Here is an 18,089-nt window from a genome sequence, read left to right as displayed (position 1 = left end):
TGGGCGATGGCACTTCAACCTTAGAACGGTCGACCTCAATACCCTTACATGACACTAAACACCCCAAAACTATACCTTCTTGTACCATAAAATGACATTTATCCTAATTTAACACCAGATTCTCTTCATTCATCTTTTCAAACACTCTTCTCAAATTGTTAAGACAATCATCGAATGAATTTCCTACCATTGAGAAATCATCCATAGGGACTTCCATAATATCTTCAACCATATTAGTGAAAATGGCCATCATACACCTCTGGGAAGTGGTTGGTGCATTGCATAGGACAAACGGCATTCTCCGAAAGGAAAAAATGCCATACGGACAAGTGAATGACGTTTTCTCTCTATCCTCAGGGCTACTATGATCTTACTGTACCTTGAATATTCATCCAAAAAGATGAAGTGAGACCGCCCTACCAATCTAGCCAATATTTGGTCAATGAACGACAATAGAAAGTGGTCTTTTCAGGTAGCATTGTTAAGTTTTCTGTAATCCATGCAAATTCGCCAACCCCTGACCGTACGAGTGGAGATCAACTCATTATTCTCATCTGCACAACATTCATGCCACCTTTTCTTCGGAACACATTGGACCGGGCTTACCCAAACGTTGTCCGAGATGGGAAAGGTGATGCCTGCATCTAGCCACTTAATCTTTTCCTTCTTCACCACTTCCTTCATGTTCGAGTTCACCCTTATTTGATGTTCCATGGAAGGCTTGTTCCCCTCTTCCAAAAGAATCTTGTGCATGCAAAAGGCCATACTGATACCTTTAAGTTTGTTGTGGTCCAAAAAATAAAAGTCTTATATTTCGGTAACACATGTAAAAGTTGTTCTACCTGCACACCTAACAATCCAGATGAAATAATAACAGGTAAAGTAGAGTTAGGTCCTAAGAAAGCATACCTGAGGTGGGATGGAAGCGGTTTCATATCCAATTGTAGTGGCTCCTCTATTGATGGCTTCGTAGTGGTATTTTTCTTTCTTCTAAGTTTAAGGGCTCAAATTGAGGTTACCTTTTCCAGAAACTTTGACCTTCAAGAGCCATAACCCAATTTTCCAAATCTTCACCATCAACTTATTTTAATTCATCAAGGAAGCTTTTAATGGACCATTAACATAAAGGGTCTCATCCTCCTCTTGTAGTATCACATCAACTGCCTCCACTAACGAACAATTTGCAAACTCACTGGGTCTCCTCATAGAGTGTTGAACATTGAATATTATTTCTTCATTGTTCAATCTCATTTTTAACTCTCCAGTCTCACAATCAATCAATGTTCTCCTAGTAGCTAAGAATGACCTTCCTAAAATTATGGGCATTTCTTCGTCAACCTGGTAGTCAAGAATAACAAAATCTGCAGGAAGTACAAATTTTCTCGCTTGAACGAGCACATCATCCAAAATTCCTATTGGCCTTATCACTGTGTGATCAGCCATTTGCAACAACATTGATATTGGTCTAGCTCTACAAATGCATAACTTTATGTATATTGCCAAAGGCATCAAGTTAATAATGTCCTCTAAGTCACACAATGCTTTAGCAATAACATAGCTTCCAATTGTGCATGGGATTGTGAAACTACAACTATCAGACAACTTTTGAGCCATAGGCCTTGTCACTACAACACTACAAGTTTGAGTCAGAGTCACAGTAGAAAGGTTCTGGAAGTCAAACCTTTGAGACATCAAATCCTTCATCATTTTAGCATAGCTTGGCATTTCCCTCAAAAACATCTATTAGAGGAATATTCAATTGAATCTGCCTTAGCATTTCCATAAATTTTCTGCATTGATCATCTTTTTTTTTTGCTTTGCCAACCTTTGAGGGAATGGTGTTGGAGGTCACTTCTGTACTGAGATGTATCTTTTCCTAATCAGAAGTCTTTTATAGTAGGTTCCCCGGGAACTATTCAATTTATTTCTTGTTATCCTTATCAACTTGTGCTTGTTTAATTACAACCATTGACTCATATATCTTGAGTGGCATTGGAGTAGGTGGCAGTGTTTCTCTATTAGATTGAGCAAATTCTTGCTCTCTGTCCAAATCCCTTCCATTCAAGAGACTCACTACTATTAACTTATTCGGGTTCTATTCTTTTGGATTGATGTTTGTGTTACAGGCAATGTTCCTTGTGGGTGATTGTTCAAAGCCATGGACAACTGGCCTAACTGATTTTTAATTCCTTTAATAGTCGAGTCATGTACAGCTATCTTTTCTTGCATATTTCCATTAATCCCAATGAGTTGTTGCAACATGCCCTTGATTTCTATCATATTACTATCTTCTTGTATGGTCACATGTTGTTGATGAGGTTGTTGATAAGTTATATGTTGTTGGTCTTGTTGATCGTAACCCTGTTTCCTTTGATAAGGCATAACTTGACCTTGTGGTCGTGCTCCCTCGGGATTGTTATTGTATTGTTGCTAGGCTGGTCTATACTGCTGATTCTAATGTCCCCATTGATGTCCACCTTGTCTCTGACCCCCAAAATTATTTACGTGATTCAAGTCTTCTCTAAAGTCTTATAATCACTTTCTTCACTCCACGAGCAAACATACGGCTGATTGATATAAGGAGTGCATAGGCCTTCATTTGTTATGTCAACAATGTGAACATGTTTCGTGCCTATCTCCTTAATTTTCTTTGTTAACAAACTCATTTGGGTCATTAGAGTGGCTATGTTATCTGTATTTGTATTGTTTGGGTCAATAATAAAATGCATTATTAGAGTGAGTGTTGTATCCCTCGTCATTCAGCCTGAAATTTGAGCCATCATGTCAAGAAGAATCTTACACGCTGTGAATGATTTGCTCAAGAATGTATTACCGACTGAAGCATCAACATTGGCCTTCAGATTATCATCCAAACCCATATAGAATCTTTGTCCAATATCTGATCTGTGATGCTATGGTATGAATACTTCACCAACATACCCTTGAACCTTTCCTAGGTTTCTTGCAAAGTTTCAGTTGGTTTCTGCCTGAACTACAATATCTCATTAATTTGCCTTGTAGTCTTATTGGGTGGATAAAACTTGTTTAAAAACTGCTTGACTAGTTCCACCCAAGTAGCAATGGAGTTTATTGGAAGTGAATTAAGCCAAGTTTGAGCCTTCCTAGTCACTGAGAATGGAAACAATAAAAATCTGATTGCTTCAGGTGTCACATTCAGCTGTCTTTAAGTGACACAAATTGATAGAAATTTTTTTAGATATTGTTGTGGTTCTTCGATGTAAGACCTAGAGAACAACCCATTGTTCTGCAGCAAATGCAACATGTTATTTGTAATTTGAAAGGTTTCTGCTTGTATTTTAGGGACTGCAATTGCAGTTGCCAGATTATCAGCGGTTGGTCACTCCCAATCATATAGAGCAGCCTTCAGCACAAGGGATGCTATGACTCTGATATTTGGGTTACCTTGGTTATTTCTATTATTTCGTTGTTGTTCTCGACGTCACTCATTCCAATTTTGATTTGTTCGTTCTATTGTAGTTATTGTTTGCTCTTCTTGTTAGCCCAATTCAATGTCTTGAATGCTTTCTGGATCTTAGAGACCTTCGAATTGTTCACCAGTTCTCAAGGAGCTTCTTTAAATAGTTCATCAGTTCTCAAGGAGCTTCTAAGCATGCATCTAAGGCAAATAAGAATTCAAACATGAGAATTTCAATGAAAATATTTTTAGCACCACAGAAAATTGTGATCTTAAGTAAAAATCCTAGCAACTCATTCAAGTTGTAATGAATAACACTGTTAGTTCCCCTACAACAGTGCCACAATTTGATCATGCCCAACTATGCCTTATAAAAAGGACTAAGTGGTCGCTACAAAAATAATCCAATTCAAGAGTCAGGAGCCGAATTCTACAGAGAACTAACCTATTTGCTAGAACTTTATAGTATCACTAATAAAAGGTTCAATCAGCTTTCAGAGTTCAAGATTTAGATTTTATGAATTAACAAAAATTACTTAACTAATAAAAATAGAAATATAAGAATTATCGCTAACAAGAATTAGGTTGAATCAAGGTTAAAAAGTCTTGGGTCTATGATTTCCCCAATTGTTGGATTATTTCCTAACATGTTAGTTATAATCTCGTCACACCACTCTCTACAAATGATTATTTCTTCATTTATCACAATTATCTTTCGATCAATCACTATAATTTACTAGAAGTATTCTCTCGAACTACTCTAAGCTGATAATTTGTACAACTCATAAAGATCGCACAAAAACTTCGTTATCTCTAATCCCACTTTTAAATTCAAGTAATTAATCTCTTAACTTACTTGAAAGTGGCATTGTTCAATAACATTCTAATCTGGATTGGTCCTACTGAATATAGCCTAGTTGCATTTGATAGGGCATAACTTGACACGGTGGTCATGCTCCCCCAGGATAGCTGGATTGGTCTATACAACTGATTCTAATGTCCCCATTGTTGTCCGCCTTGTTTTTAACCCCAAAATTATTTATGAATTCAAGTCTTCTCTGAAGCTATGTTATCACTTTCTCCCCATGCCACGAGCAAACATACGACTCATTGAAGCAGGGAGTGCATAGGTATCCATTTGTTGTGTCAACAATATGAACTTGTTTCGTGGCCATATTGTTAATATTCTTTGTGTGCAAACTCATATGGGTCATTAGAGTGGCTATGTTTTCTGCATTTGTATAATTTGGGTCAAGAGCAACATAATGCACTATTAGAGTCAGTGTTGTATCCATCGTCATCCAGCCTGAATTTTGAGCCATCTTGTCAAGAAGAATCTTACACTCGGTGAATGATTTGCTCAAGAATGCCCCGACTGAAGCATCTACATTAGCCTTTAGACTGTTAGCCAAACCCATATAGAATCTTTGTCCTAGTATCTGATCTAGGATGCCATGGTGTGGATACTTCACCAACATGCCCTTAAAACTTTCCCAGGTTTCTTGCAAAGTTTTAGTTGGTTTCTGCATGAACTAAAATATCTCATCAATTTGCCTTGCAGTCTTATTAGGTGGATAAAACTTGTTTAAAAACTGCTTGACTAGTTCCTCCCAAGTAGCAATGGAGTTTATTGGAAGTGAATTAAGCCAAGTCTGAGCCTCCCCAGTCACTGAGAATGAAAACAGTAACAATCTGATTGCTTCAATTGTCACATTCGGCTGTCTTTGAGTGACACAAATTGATAGAATTTTTTTTAGATGTTGTTGTCGGTTTTCAATGTAAGACCCAGAGAACAACCCCTTGTTTTGCAAAAAATGCAACATGTTGTTTGTAATTTGAAAAGTTTCCATTTGTATTTGAGGGACTGGAATTGCAGTTTCCAGATTGTCAGCGGTTGGTTACGCTTAATCATATGGAGCAGCCTTTGGCACAAGGGGTGCTACCACTCTGATGTTTGGGTCACCTTGGTTATTTCTATTATTTCGTTGTTGTTCTCAACATCACCCATTTTAATTTTGGATTGTTCGTTCTGTTTTAGTTGTTGCTTGCCTTTCTTGTTAGCCCGATTTAATGACATGAATGTTTTCTCGGGATCTGAGAGACCTTCAAATAGTTCATCAGTTCTCAAGGAGCTTCTAGGAATACACCTGAGACACAGAATAATTCAAATGTGAGAATTTCATTAGAAGAAATCAAACATGAGAATTTCAATGGAAATAGCATCACAGAATAATGATCTAAACTAAAAGTCCTAGCAATTCTTTCAAGTTGTAATGACTAACACTATTAGTTCCCAGCAAAAATACCAACATTTGATCACGACCAATTATGCCTCATAAAAAGGATTAAGCGGTTACAAAACAGGGGTTATTCATTAACAAGAATGAGGTTGAATCAAGCTTAAAAAGATCTAGGGTTTATGATTTATCCAATTTCCAGATTATTTCCTAACACGTTAGCTATAATCTCACGGCACCACTCTCTACAGATGATTATTTCTTCATTTATCGCAATTATCTCTCAATCAATTACGATAATTTACTAGAAGTATTCTCTCGAATTACTCTAGTTGATAATTGGTACAACTCATAAAGATTGCACCAAAACTTCGTTATCTCTAATCCCACTTTTAAATATCAGTAATTAATCTCTTAACTTACTCAAAAGTTGTGTTGTTCAATAACAATCTAATCTATGTGAGCACGTGATTTTTGCCCTATATATCAATTACTCCCATAAATTCAAAATAAAATAATTTCTTTTCATTATTTGTAATTTTTGTGGATTTTGTGGCATTTTCTGATAATTGTTTGCATTGGTCTGTGCATTTTTATTTTTGTTTAATTAATGAAAATACAAAATATTTTGCATCTGCATTTAGGATTTAATTTTACATTTTTTTAGATTAATTAGTAAATTAGTTTGTTTTATAAGATATGAAAATCACAAAAATAGTTCATTTTGCATTTTAATTCTTTAATTTTGAATTTTATAGTTTTTCTCTAAATTTAGGATTTAATTAATTATTGTAAATACCATGATGAATGATTGACCTAATTGGGTAGGTTAATTTAGTTTAAAAATTAATTTAGGTGTTATTTTTAATTTGAAAAGAAAAAGGATTTGAAATTGAAAAAGAAAAAGTAAAGAAATAAAAGAAAATCAAGTTTGGGCTGTTATAATTAAATTTCCCCCAGGCCCAAGTCTTAAACACCCCTTACCCGTCCAGAACCGGCCCAAAACTCACTCCAAAAATCGGCCTGCCCCCCTCTAAGCCAAACGACGCCGTTTCACCCTATCTCACCTCAATCGTTGGATCAACTAGATCCAACGGACCAGAATTGCCCCTTCCCCCATATAAAGGTGTCCGAAACAGACCACCCTCTGCCCAAACCCCCTCCTTAGTCTCCCTCGTCTCTCTCAGCAACGAACCCTAGAGCCCGCCGCCCTAAAAACCCACCATTATATCCGGTGGCGGCACGGCCGTAAACCACCCCAATCCACCCAAAAATCACACCCTATAACCCTTTCCTTCTACTCTTCCCAAATTTCCAAAACCCCTCTCTCGAATCCTAGCGGAACTCTTCGAATCTTGAATTGAAGAGGAAGGACAAAACTCCAACTCACCCAATCGATCCCAAATCAATACCTCATAACCACCATACCCCCCTCACACCTAATCCACCGTTGGTTTCATTGAAATCTGTTCAATGCTCCTCGAATCTTAAATCCGAGTTCGAGCCCTAAAAGTTCAAAAACAGTTCTTGTTGAATATGGTGGCATGCATCGACTCAAGCCTTCGTTGTTCATGACTAAAAGGTTGATTAATTGCAAAACTGATGTTGTTCGTTTGTTCTTAATAGAGAACAAGTGATTAGCATCAGTTTCGTGTGATTAAGGGCATCAAGTGTAACTTCGAGTTTGATTGTTGAGTTTCTATCTATCTTTGTGTCCATTTGTGGTTTAGTTCACTTTCCATCCTTCTTCTTTTCTTCTCCTTTTCTCTGGTTGAAAACTTCACCGATTTTCTAATGTTTGAATTGTTCTGTTCCTTCTGAGTATCTCCCTTTCTATGTTAGCCTCATTAGTTTAATTAGGTTATTTTTGATTTAATAACTTAGTTAATTTCCTGTCTAGTCGTGTTAATTGATCAGTAGTTTAGTTGGTTTGCTTTGAAATCATTTCATGTTATCATGGCTTGCAGATTTCCTCTTCAAATAGATAAGTGTTCGTTTGGGCTTTGGGTTGTCTCTGGTCCATTTGGCAAAGAGCAGCCCGTCCAAATTAGTTTGGGTTATTGGGTCAATTCTGACCTATTTTTGGGTCTGGTTTTCAGAGTAAAAAACAGGGCTTAAAGGGGTAATTTAGGAACTGTAGGTGGGAGGAATCTTGAGTAACAGAATTCAAAAATATTTAGGAAAGTGGGTGGGGACTTATATGAAATCTGATATTTTAAACTAAGGGCTTTTGAGCAAAAATGAAAATATGAAAAGGGTCAAAATAAAAAATCTGACTTCTTTAGGCTGCCCTAGTGCCTTGCCTATAAAGGCATCTTACTTGATATTCAAGTCAGATTTTGAAGAGATAAAAAGACTGAAAAACTGGAACGGCTGAAAATATCAAAAAAAAAATCATTGTTCCATTGAATTTCTTTTGTAATTCTTGAGGTTTTCGATTTCTGAAGTGAATTCTGATTCTTCTGGGGTTGAAATGGATTGAATTTTTTTTTTTTTTTGTAAAATTCTGGTTTGGATTTTGATGGGGAAACACTGTTCCATTGCTGATCTCGAGCTGATTTCTGCTGTCACTTTCCTGTTTCGTTTGGCTTGTTGTTACTACTACTTCCTCTTAGTTTCAGATTAAGTTTTGGTCTATTTTGCTGTTATTCAGGTACACACTTCTGCACCTACCTAATGTAAGGCCTGATTTGGAATCGAAATGGAAATCTGGAGCTTTGAGTTTTAGTCACAATTAATTTTGTTCATAGCTTAGTTTACTTTGTTTACTTGCTTAGTTCCTAGTTTTATGATACATGGCATTTTGTTAGCTGTTGACAAATACCATGCTGCGAGCTGTATTTGGTTTGAAATTAGTAGGGGAACCCAATTTCCCATTGGATGTCTCATAGCTAGTTGTTGGGTAATTTGCATAGGATAGTGAACTTGTGAGTCTAACCTTATAAAATCGTGTAATGATAATGTACTGCACCTGAACTTTCCTGCCTATTGATTTTTTAAGACTGTTGCCATAAGTGTTTAGTTAAATAGCATTTTGTTTGTAAAATGGATGGTGGAATGAACTTTAAGTTGTGGTTGATACACAGTCTTTGTGAATGAAGAAAGAACAGAGGGGCCTAACAGTAAAGGTTGCCCTGATTTACTCTTAGTATGTTTTTGAGCATGTTTAAGTTGGAAAGAGTGTTTTAGACTATCAAAATGCTTAGCTAATTGATGCATGTTCAGATAGTCAGAATTCAGAAATGAAGTAGAATATTAATTCAGCTTCATGTCTCATGAGGTTGTTGCTTGATTTGCATTCAATCGATTTTGTGTAATTATTGGTTCTGGAGAATGGGGCTTATAGCTGGTTGTAATTTAGTTTGAGCTTTAAATAAAATCGAATACTGTGCATCTGTTGTTATTGGAATAGCCGGACTTAAGCAATTTTTTATTTCAAATGATGATGTGGTTTGACGATGCTTCACCCTTTGCTGCTTTATTTGATTAAAATCTGACATGGGTCAACTGGTGTTTTTGAACCCCGAATGTATGCTGCTCAATGCTATGAAGGGACTCGATCTTGAGTCCCAAGTTTGGCAACGCTGATTTTATCCTTAGAATTGGGCTCCTTTGGGCCCAGCCTAGACTAAAGTCAGTTGTTGACTCAATTGGGCCTCATGTTAGGCCAAGCCCAAGCTTCGAAATAAAATGAAGTTAAATCCCAAGTCATTTAAATTCAGTTGTATTTTAACAAGTAGCTATAATTCCCTTAAATCTTATTTAGTTAATTTAATTAGTGGAAACATGCCATTCGAAATCAAATAGTTTATGGCCCTCTAAGTGTAGTTGAAATTCCCTTTTAAAATTGGAAGTCGAGGTGTGCGAACAAATAACAATTGCATGGCCCTCGTTTTGACTAACTTCATTTGACCCCTAGAATTCGAGGTGCGCCATTTAGCAAATTTCCATGGCCCTCGCAAAGTTGCAAAATCGTAATTGCTTAGGCGCGTTAATTTAATAATATTACATTCCTAAATTCGGGTGCGCATTTATGTGACCCAAATCCAAATCTCAACGATGTTAAAATATGTCAAAATCACGGGTGCATTTATGTGACGGGGTTTGAAACATATTTTAAATGACGTTACAATCTTCCTTCAATTAACTAAATAAAAGCGGTTAAAAAAGATAAAATTTGCACATAGGTTCATAATTGTTTAAAATCAGATAATTAAGCCGAATATAACAGTTGAGCGACCGTGCTAGAACCACGGAACTCGGGAGTGCCTAACACCTTCTCCCGGGTTAACAGAATTCCTTACCCGAATTTCTGGTTCGCGGACTATTAAACAGAGTCAATATTTTCCTCGATTCGGGATTCAACCGGTGACTTGGGACACCATAAATTATCCCAAGTGGTGCCTCTGAATTTTTAATAAAATAATCCCGTTTCGATTGTCACTTTAAGTTGGAAAAACTCCCTTATACATCCCTTCCGGGGGGTGTAGAAAAAGAAGGAGATGTGACAATCTAGTGTTCTCTCTTAAGCAGCAGAAGATAACTAGACGTAATTAATCAAAGGCCTTTCAATTAACCACAAGAAACACGTAGTTGAACGAATAGGGAGTAAAACATCTCAATTATACTAATACACAATCAAGAATTCATCCAACAATTGGTTCCATCAAACCCTGGATAAGAGTTTAGATACTCATAATACACTCAAAAATACATAAACCATTGTCAAACCAATATCGATAGAAGTAACGATAGAAAAGTAGAGAAAAACTCTTCGATTCGTCTTGTGGAATGAACTTGAGGATCTTCCGGTCTCAAATACTGCTTTAACAATGGTGTTCCTAGCCTTCTCAGATCAAGCATATAGCTGAAGGTTAGAAGCTTTTATATCACGTCCCTTATCCCAATGACTAAGTTGCCCCTCAAGATAGAACGCATGCGAATTTGTACTAGTACTATAGTTGTGCTTCGCACAAGGTCTGATTGAAATTCCAGATTTTCCTGTGCTTTTCCTGTACTATGGGAAAGTTACTTCACTGCCTGGGGTCACAACTTTCCTGTGATTTTCCTGTGCTATGGGTAGTTACTTCATTGTCTGGGTCGTGTTTTTCTTTTATTTCTTCAGAAATTACCTTTTAGCTTTATTATTGCTCAAATTACCTCTATTCTTCACTCTTGGTTTCCTACATAACAACTTTAACCATTAAGATCATTTTGTCATATTTCAACCTTCAAAACACCTTAAAACACACCAAAGTAGGGGTATAACATGTCCGATTACATGTAAATCTAGCATATTATCAGTGCACGTGGTGTGTGGTTGATCATTGTGTTGTGATTGAGATATGCATGTGGCGACATAAGGGTAGTGTATATATTGATACACATGCGGAGAGATAAGGGGGCTTATACGCATGGTGCAATTAAGGAAAAACACTTCATTATGATGCACGCATGGCAAGATAAAAAGGGCTTATGCGTGTGAAGCAATTTTGGAGAAATGTTTTAAAATGTGAAGCTCACGCGGCGTCATAAAGATGATTTGTGATTTTGATATATGGCACATCGATGTGACTCTTGTTTTTATTCTTGTATTGGAATGGTTTATGACTTCTTGTGTGTGTCATGCATTATACGTGATTTGTTGCGCTGTTTCCAATGTGCTAATTTGTGTCTCCATTATTAGTTGATGATTTGGTTTTCAAAATGGATTTACCTACGTGAAGTTATTATCTCATATTTTGTTGAGTTGTTAGTAACATAACAGATTGAAATAAAGAATTTGTTATCATGCATTACTTTATTTGATTCTTAATAAATTTCTCTTGAGCGTGTTATTGGTAACTGACACGGGTACGATACACGTGGTGGCACGAGATTTTTGTCGTGCGAGTGTGACTTATATTATGGCACGAGGTCTTTGTAGTGGGGGGCGTGGCTTATGTTGTGGCACGAGGTCTTTGTCGTGCGAGGGTAACTAAAAATGTGGGCACTAGGTGCCCTATCTCATATTTGTGTGATTCAATTTGATGACTTATCATCAAGACTGGACTTCTATTTGTTCTAAATTGTTACCACTAATTCTAATGAGGTTCAATTATTGTATTGTGTTATTCTTTCTATTGTCGATCATTGACATTTTGTACAAGTTATATTTGACTAGTGAGTGTCTTGACTTGAACCTCGTCACTACTCCACCGAGGTTAATCTTGATACTTACTAGGTACCTAATATGGTGTACTCATGCTATACTCCTGCATATTTTTGTGCATATCCAGGTGTTGGAGGTAGCGGACCCAAACCATGAGAGCTTCTTTGATCACAATGATTCAAGGTAGAGTTGCTTTGTTCGTCGCACTCCCTTGAAATCCTTTCCTTACATTTATATTGCAAACTCTCTGCACGAAAAATATTGTACTTTGAGATATTTTTATGTATTCAGTTAGAGCTTGTGACTCTGTACTACCTAGTCTTGGAGATTTGTTTTGATTATCGTTGTGTTGGCTTGTATCGCCTTTATTTCCCATTTATATTAACCTCTGCTTTATAATATCATATTTTATTGGCTTACCTAATTTTAGCGACTAGGTCCCATCACGATCCTTAAGGCGAGATTTTGGGTCGTGACAAATAAATACCACTTAGTTTTGAAATCCGAACGTGTCATAATTGTGGACCTCGAAAAGTGCTTAACACCTTCTTTTTGAGGTAATTTAAATCCTTACCCGATCTTTAATGGCGCAACTAGTTTAACCCTAATTATTTACAAGTAGGTGCCCTGATGCACCTTAAAAATTGTTAAGTGACTCATCTCTTTTAATCTACTTAAAAGAGTTGTCACATACAAAAACTCGCTTCTGCGAGAAAATGAGGCGCGACCCTATATTACTCCTATGTGTCAAAAGCCTTTGCTTTCAACTATTGCGAATACATACATTAAAAGTATTAACAAAAATTTAGCTGACGTAGAAGCAATTAAGAAAGCCGCATAAGTAAATGTGTAATCTAAGGAAAATTTAGCAAATCCAATCGTCTTGCTTGTACAGTGAAAAGGGCATTGAGTTATCTCTACAACAAATTGTATTGGCTAAAGATGTACGTTCATGAACCCATGCTCAAATTTCAATTAATTCATGTCAATAATAAATTAAGGACATAAGTCCAAAAACCGAAATAAAATGTCCAAAAAAGAATATCCATGCCCAAATTCGATTAACTTCATTGCCAAAAGTGTTACATCATTTATAAGTTATGAAGAGTTTAATCATAAATATTCTCTTAACCAGCCCATCAAATAAGTTAAAGATTCATTAAAGGGTGAAACATTATCCTGCCATAATATGATGCGCTTCTAATGCCACAAAAGTAACTCATCTAATAGTATTTAACATTCCAAAAACTGCTAAATAAAACATGTCTAATGCAGAAATATCACATATATCGCATCGTTCTATGCTATCGCACCTAAAATTATAATCGATATTTTTTTTATCTTACATTAACTTGAAACCACATGCGTCTAAACATACTTCACTAAAATTAATTTAGTTGCATGTAAAGCAAAAGTAATAGCATGATGAACCAAAAAGTCTTCAAAACATATTGTTGAGAATAATGACTTGCTATTTTCGTTAACGACATTTAACCTCCTTATCACAAAAAAATAATAATAAATTAACGACATTTAACAAATTTGGCATCCAGATGCTTTGATCCACTATAAATGCTAGGCTATTCCTTGAAAATAAAAATACACGCAACTCATATAAAGTTTTACCATATGCGGATTGTATCCATTTAGCAAATATAAAATTCAATTATAATTTGATTTATTTCTTTAAAGTGTCTTATTTAATCATGTACCTTAAAATAGGTTTATAGCCTGTTTGGCCAAGTTTCTCCGGGGCCAAAGTACTTTTTTTTTCTTTTTCTCAAATGTACTTTTGTCCTCAACAACTTTAAGTGTTTGGTCGATTTTTTTGGGGGAAAAACTGCTAATAGGAAGAAGCAGAAGCATTATTTAAGAAGCAGAAAAAAGTAACTTCTTTCGATTTTTCTTCTTGCCAAATATACCCTTTGTAAGCACGTGATTTTTGCCCTATATGACAATTACTCCCAAAAAATTCAAAAATAAAATGATTGTCCTTGGTGTGCAATTTTGTGATATTTTTAGATAATTATTTGTGTTTGTCTGTGCATGTTTATTTGCTAAATTAATAAAAAAATACAAAAATATGTCGCATTTTGCATGTAGGATTTAATTTTACAATTGTTAGTAATTAATGTTGTTTTACAAAAATTAAAAAATTACAAAAATAGGCATCGTTTGCATTTTTAGCATTTAATGTCCAAATATACAATTTTATGCTTAATTATTACTTAATGTGCGTTAATTGTTATTGGGAGTTAATTTGCGCTTTTATAACTTAATTTAGTCCTTAATAATAATTTAAGTAGTTTTATAATTTAGTGTTAGAAAAATAAAAGAAGAAAAGAGAACAAAAATACAAAGAAAAATCGGATTGGGCCACTTCTTCAATTTTCAAACCACAGGCCCAAATAATTGTCCAACCTTCCCCATGACCCGGTCCACTTCAAACCGGGTCGACCCGGTCCGCCCCATTAACCCAAATACCCAACACCCTTCTTCATTTTTTTTCAAAACACAAAACACAAAACAAAAAAGAAACAAAAGAAAAACCCTAGAAAACCTAGAAAGGATCCCCCCCCCACTTTGGTTTCTGCTTCCTCAAACTCAAAAACACCCCATCCATGGCTGCCTTTCTCCTCAGTCCTCTTCATCTTATCCTCTCTCCCTTCTACTCGAAACCCTTCCGTAGAGAGGCATAGAGAAATGTCGTGTGCAACAAAGCCAATAATCAAGCCTTCATCCATGGCAACGAACAGTTGCCTCATTTCTTCTTCCTCGACCTCACCACCTTGAACGCACACGTGATTTGTTGACGCAACCAGCAGAACTGCTTCATCTTCTCCATTGCTGCTGCGTTTCCACTGCTCCATCGACGACGAACAGCCCGTCGACCTTCTCCAAATAGACCCCGCCGCGTCCAGCTCTCATCGACGTTGTTGTCGCGTCCAGCTGCGTCCAGTATTTGCTCCAGCTCCCCCGTTCATAGATGTTGTTGCTCCAGCTTCTGCCTCGTCGACTCAGCATGGACATGGCTGCCTCGTCCAGCTTCTGCCTCATCGACACGGGCAGCCATAGCTGCCATTGCATCGCCTCAACGTCGAGCAGCTGATTTTGTTCGCCACTGTCCGTCGACCTCCCCTACTGCGTCAACTGCTGCTAGTGCTTCGGCGTTGTTTCGTTTGCTTCCTAAATTCGTCTTCATCGTCATTTGTTCGAGTTTTGGTCGAGGGTCGTCAAAACAGTCCGTACATATTTCGTTTCGATCCGGTTAGTAGATTTTGAGTTTTATGTTTGTCCGTATTTCGTTCTTATATTTCTAGAATCTAAAATCAGTAGATATTTGATTTTTTGTTTTGTTCATGTTCATATGTTTTGTTGAATTAATTTTCAGATTTCAAATGAAAATTTAATTAGTTGTTTTTCATGTTTATTTCATGTTTGTTTTATTGTTTAGGTAAAAATTTGTTAGTTTAATGTTTGTTAGATTCAAATTGAAATTTAATTAATTATTTCTTCAATTTGTTTCATGTTGTTATGTATTTTCCAGAAATTATTAATGTTGTTTGAGTCATTTAATCCGTCATGTTGTTTAAAAATAGATTTAATTCATGTTCATCTTTGTTTAAAGTTCATTTTTAATCCAGTGATTTAATGTGAGTTTATGTTTTTGATTTGTTGATTTAGTTTGAATCATGTATTTTGTTGTTTGTATTGTTGTCTCTTTGCTCATTCATTTTTGGTCTAAGTTAACCAGGATTGGTTCCCGATATGGTTAATTTATTTCCATTAATTTGGAGTTGTGTTGTTCATCGTGTTCATGTGATTTGTTGTTGAAATGTTGAAGAAATCATGTTCATGTGATTTGTTGTTGAAATGTTGAAGAAATCATGTTCATGTGATTTGTTGTTTGAATTTATGTAGAAATTGGTCATATTGTCTATATTTTGGTTGAGTTTGATTAATTGATTGGTTATAGCTGATGAGGATAGTTTGGTAAATTGAAGTACGTCCGGGGGTAAAATAGTAATTGCAATAAGGTCGGAGGGGTAGTTTAGGAATTGTACATTTTGTAATTTTTTATGCTAAGCATGTGGGACAAAAGGTAATGGGGTGTAGGTGATATAGTTGTTTAATATAAATGGGGGACAAAACAAAATATAGTGGAGGGGAATATGGTAATTGTTTATGATAAGCATGGGGGATAAAATGTAATGGGGTGGGGTTGATATATTTGTTTAATTTAGTGGGATTAAAATGGGGATGAGTGGGAAGATAATGGGTTTGGTAAGAGAAAATGGGTGTTTTATTAATTAATTAAAGGGTTTGGGGATGTGATATATATAGGAGGCTTGATCAGATTTTAGAAGACACGGACAGATATAGAGAGAGAAAAAAAGCTGAATATTTAAGAGAGAAAGAAAAAATCCGAAAAATATTAAAACTTTCAAGAAAGAAAAAGAAAAGAAAAAAATATACAAATTAAAGAGCTAGAAATCAGAAGAGAGAGTAGTACACACCTGATAAATATTCTGATATACGGGTTTAGAAATTAAGGGTTAAACATAATTAGCCTTTCAAATCTGAAAATTCCCTTGGTTTCTGTCCGTTGTTTGTTGTCGGTGTTTCTGGATTTTATTTTGATTTTCAAATCTGTCACTGGGATTTCTGTTGACTGGATTGCTGGTTATTATTGTTGTTGTTGTGTTACGTACTACGTGGCTGACTTTCTTCTTCTTATATTGACAATACCAGGTACACAACTGTAATTTTGGCCTTTTGTAAGCTGAAAATGAAGAATAGAAGTTTAAAATTTTAATTTAGTTTTTTTTATTAATTGCATTTATGTTATTTCATGTATTATTATTCTGTAAATCGCCGTTGTTTTGCATAATTAGGCATATTGTAGCGATGTATTAAATAATGCTTTGCTTTAACCTGATTATTAGGTAGTATATATATTTAAGCATATTCATTACTGATTAAACTGTCAAATAATTAAAATAGAAGAAAATAACGTAAAAATGGCTTTATTAAATCAGTTTGGCAAAATTGATTAAGTTTCTTATTCATAAGGGTTTTAGTATTGCCAACGTTAAGTTAATTAGAATCATGTAGCTAAATTCAGTTAAAACATGAATTAATTTTGCGAATCAAATATTAGGACAGGATTTGAATTAAAACAAGGTTAGTTAAGGTTAAATTATTTAATTTTTAGAAATACGGTTTAGTACTCAAGATTATTTCAAATTTTCAGTATTTGTAAATAATTAATTTCAATAGCTCAAGTCATCTAACAATATGATTTTTAATCCGACTATGGGATAATTAGTTTTTTTTTAAAAAAAAATTATTTGACAATTCCATGTTGTATTTATAATTATAATTTTTATTACTTTCTGTTAATATTTGTTTTTCTCTTCTATTTAATATGTTATTTTTAAGAATGTAGAGATTGATTTTATATTTATAGACAAACTTAGTAATAATAAAAATGTAGTCATTAAAGGATATTCTTAAAATAAGGAAGGATTTCGCTAAAAATAAATAGATGTAAATAATACAAAAATTTACAGGATTCTCCAATCTCATTTATTTATTTAATTATTTAAAAAAAATACTTAGAATTTGGGATGGACTGTTTAGTGAATTTCACTTCCTTCCCCAAAGATAATAACGCGCTAGACTCTTTAGGCGCGATTTAATTAATTTTACCTTCTTAAACTCGGATGCGCATTTCATGCGACCCAAATCTAAATCCTAAAACATTGAATAAAAATGTGTTCCGGATTGCAGGTGCATTTCATGTGACGTAATCCAAAGACATGTTTTAAACGATGTTCACAATTTTGTTCTTTTAAAAAATAATAATAATAAAGTGGTAAAAAGTTAAAATTGGCACATCGGTTCATAATTGTATTAAAATCAGATAAATAAGCCGAATATGACAGTTGAGCGACCGTGCTAGAACCACGGAACTCGGGAATGCCTAACACCTTCTCCCGGGTTAACAGAATTCCTTATCCGGATTTCTGGTACGCAGACTGTAATATGGAGTCATTCTTTTCCTCGATTCGGGATTAAAATTGGTGACTTGGGACACCCTAAATCTCCCAAGTAGCGACTCTGAAATAAATAAATAAATCCCGTTTCGATTGTCCTTTAATTGGAAAAAACTCCCTTGTACCCCCTCGCGGGGGCGGAAAAAGGAGGTGTGACAGCTCTGGCGACTTTGCTGGGGATAATCCCCAGAACCACTGGTTCAGGG

At 35.4% G+C, this 18,089-nt stretch overlaps 1 non-coding gene across 1 annotated transcript; it reads left to right on the top strand.

Annotated features, from left to right (window-relative positions):
- Positions 1-4,885: 4,885 nt before the first annotated feature.
- On the top strand, positions 4,886-4,992 carry LOC142182411 (small nucleolar RNA R71). Its single transcript, XR_012711246.1, has one exon. It is a non-coding gene; the product is annotated as a small nucleolar RNA R71 (small nucleolar RNA).
- The last annotated feature ends 13,097 nt before the right edge of the window (positions 4,993-18,089 follow it).

Source organism: Nicotiana tabacum, chromosome 6 (assembly GCF_000715075.1).
Source record: "Nicotiana tabacum cultivar K326 chromosome 6, ASM71507v2, whole genome shotgun sequence".
NCBI classification, from domain to species: domain Eukaryota; kingdom Viridiplantae; phylum Streptophyta; class Magnoliopsida; order Solanales; family Solanaceae; genus Nicotiana; species Nicotiana tabacum.
This window is presented reverse-complemented; position numbering and strand designations above follow the sequence as displayed.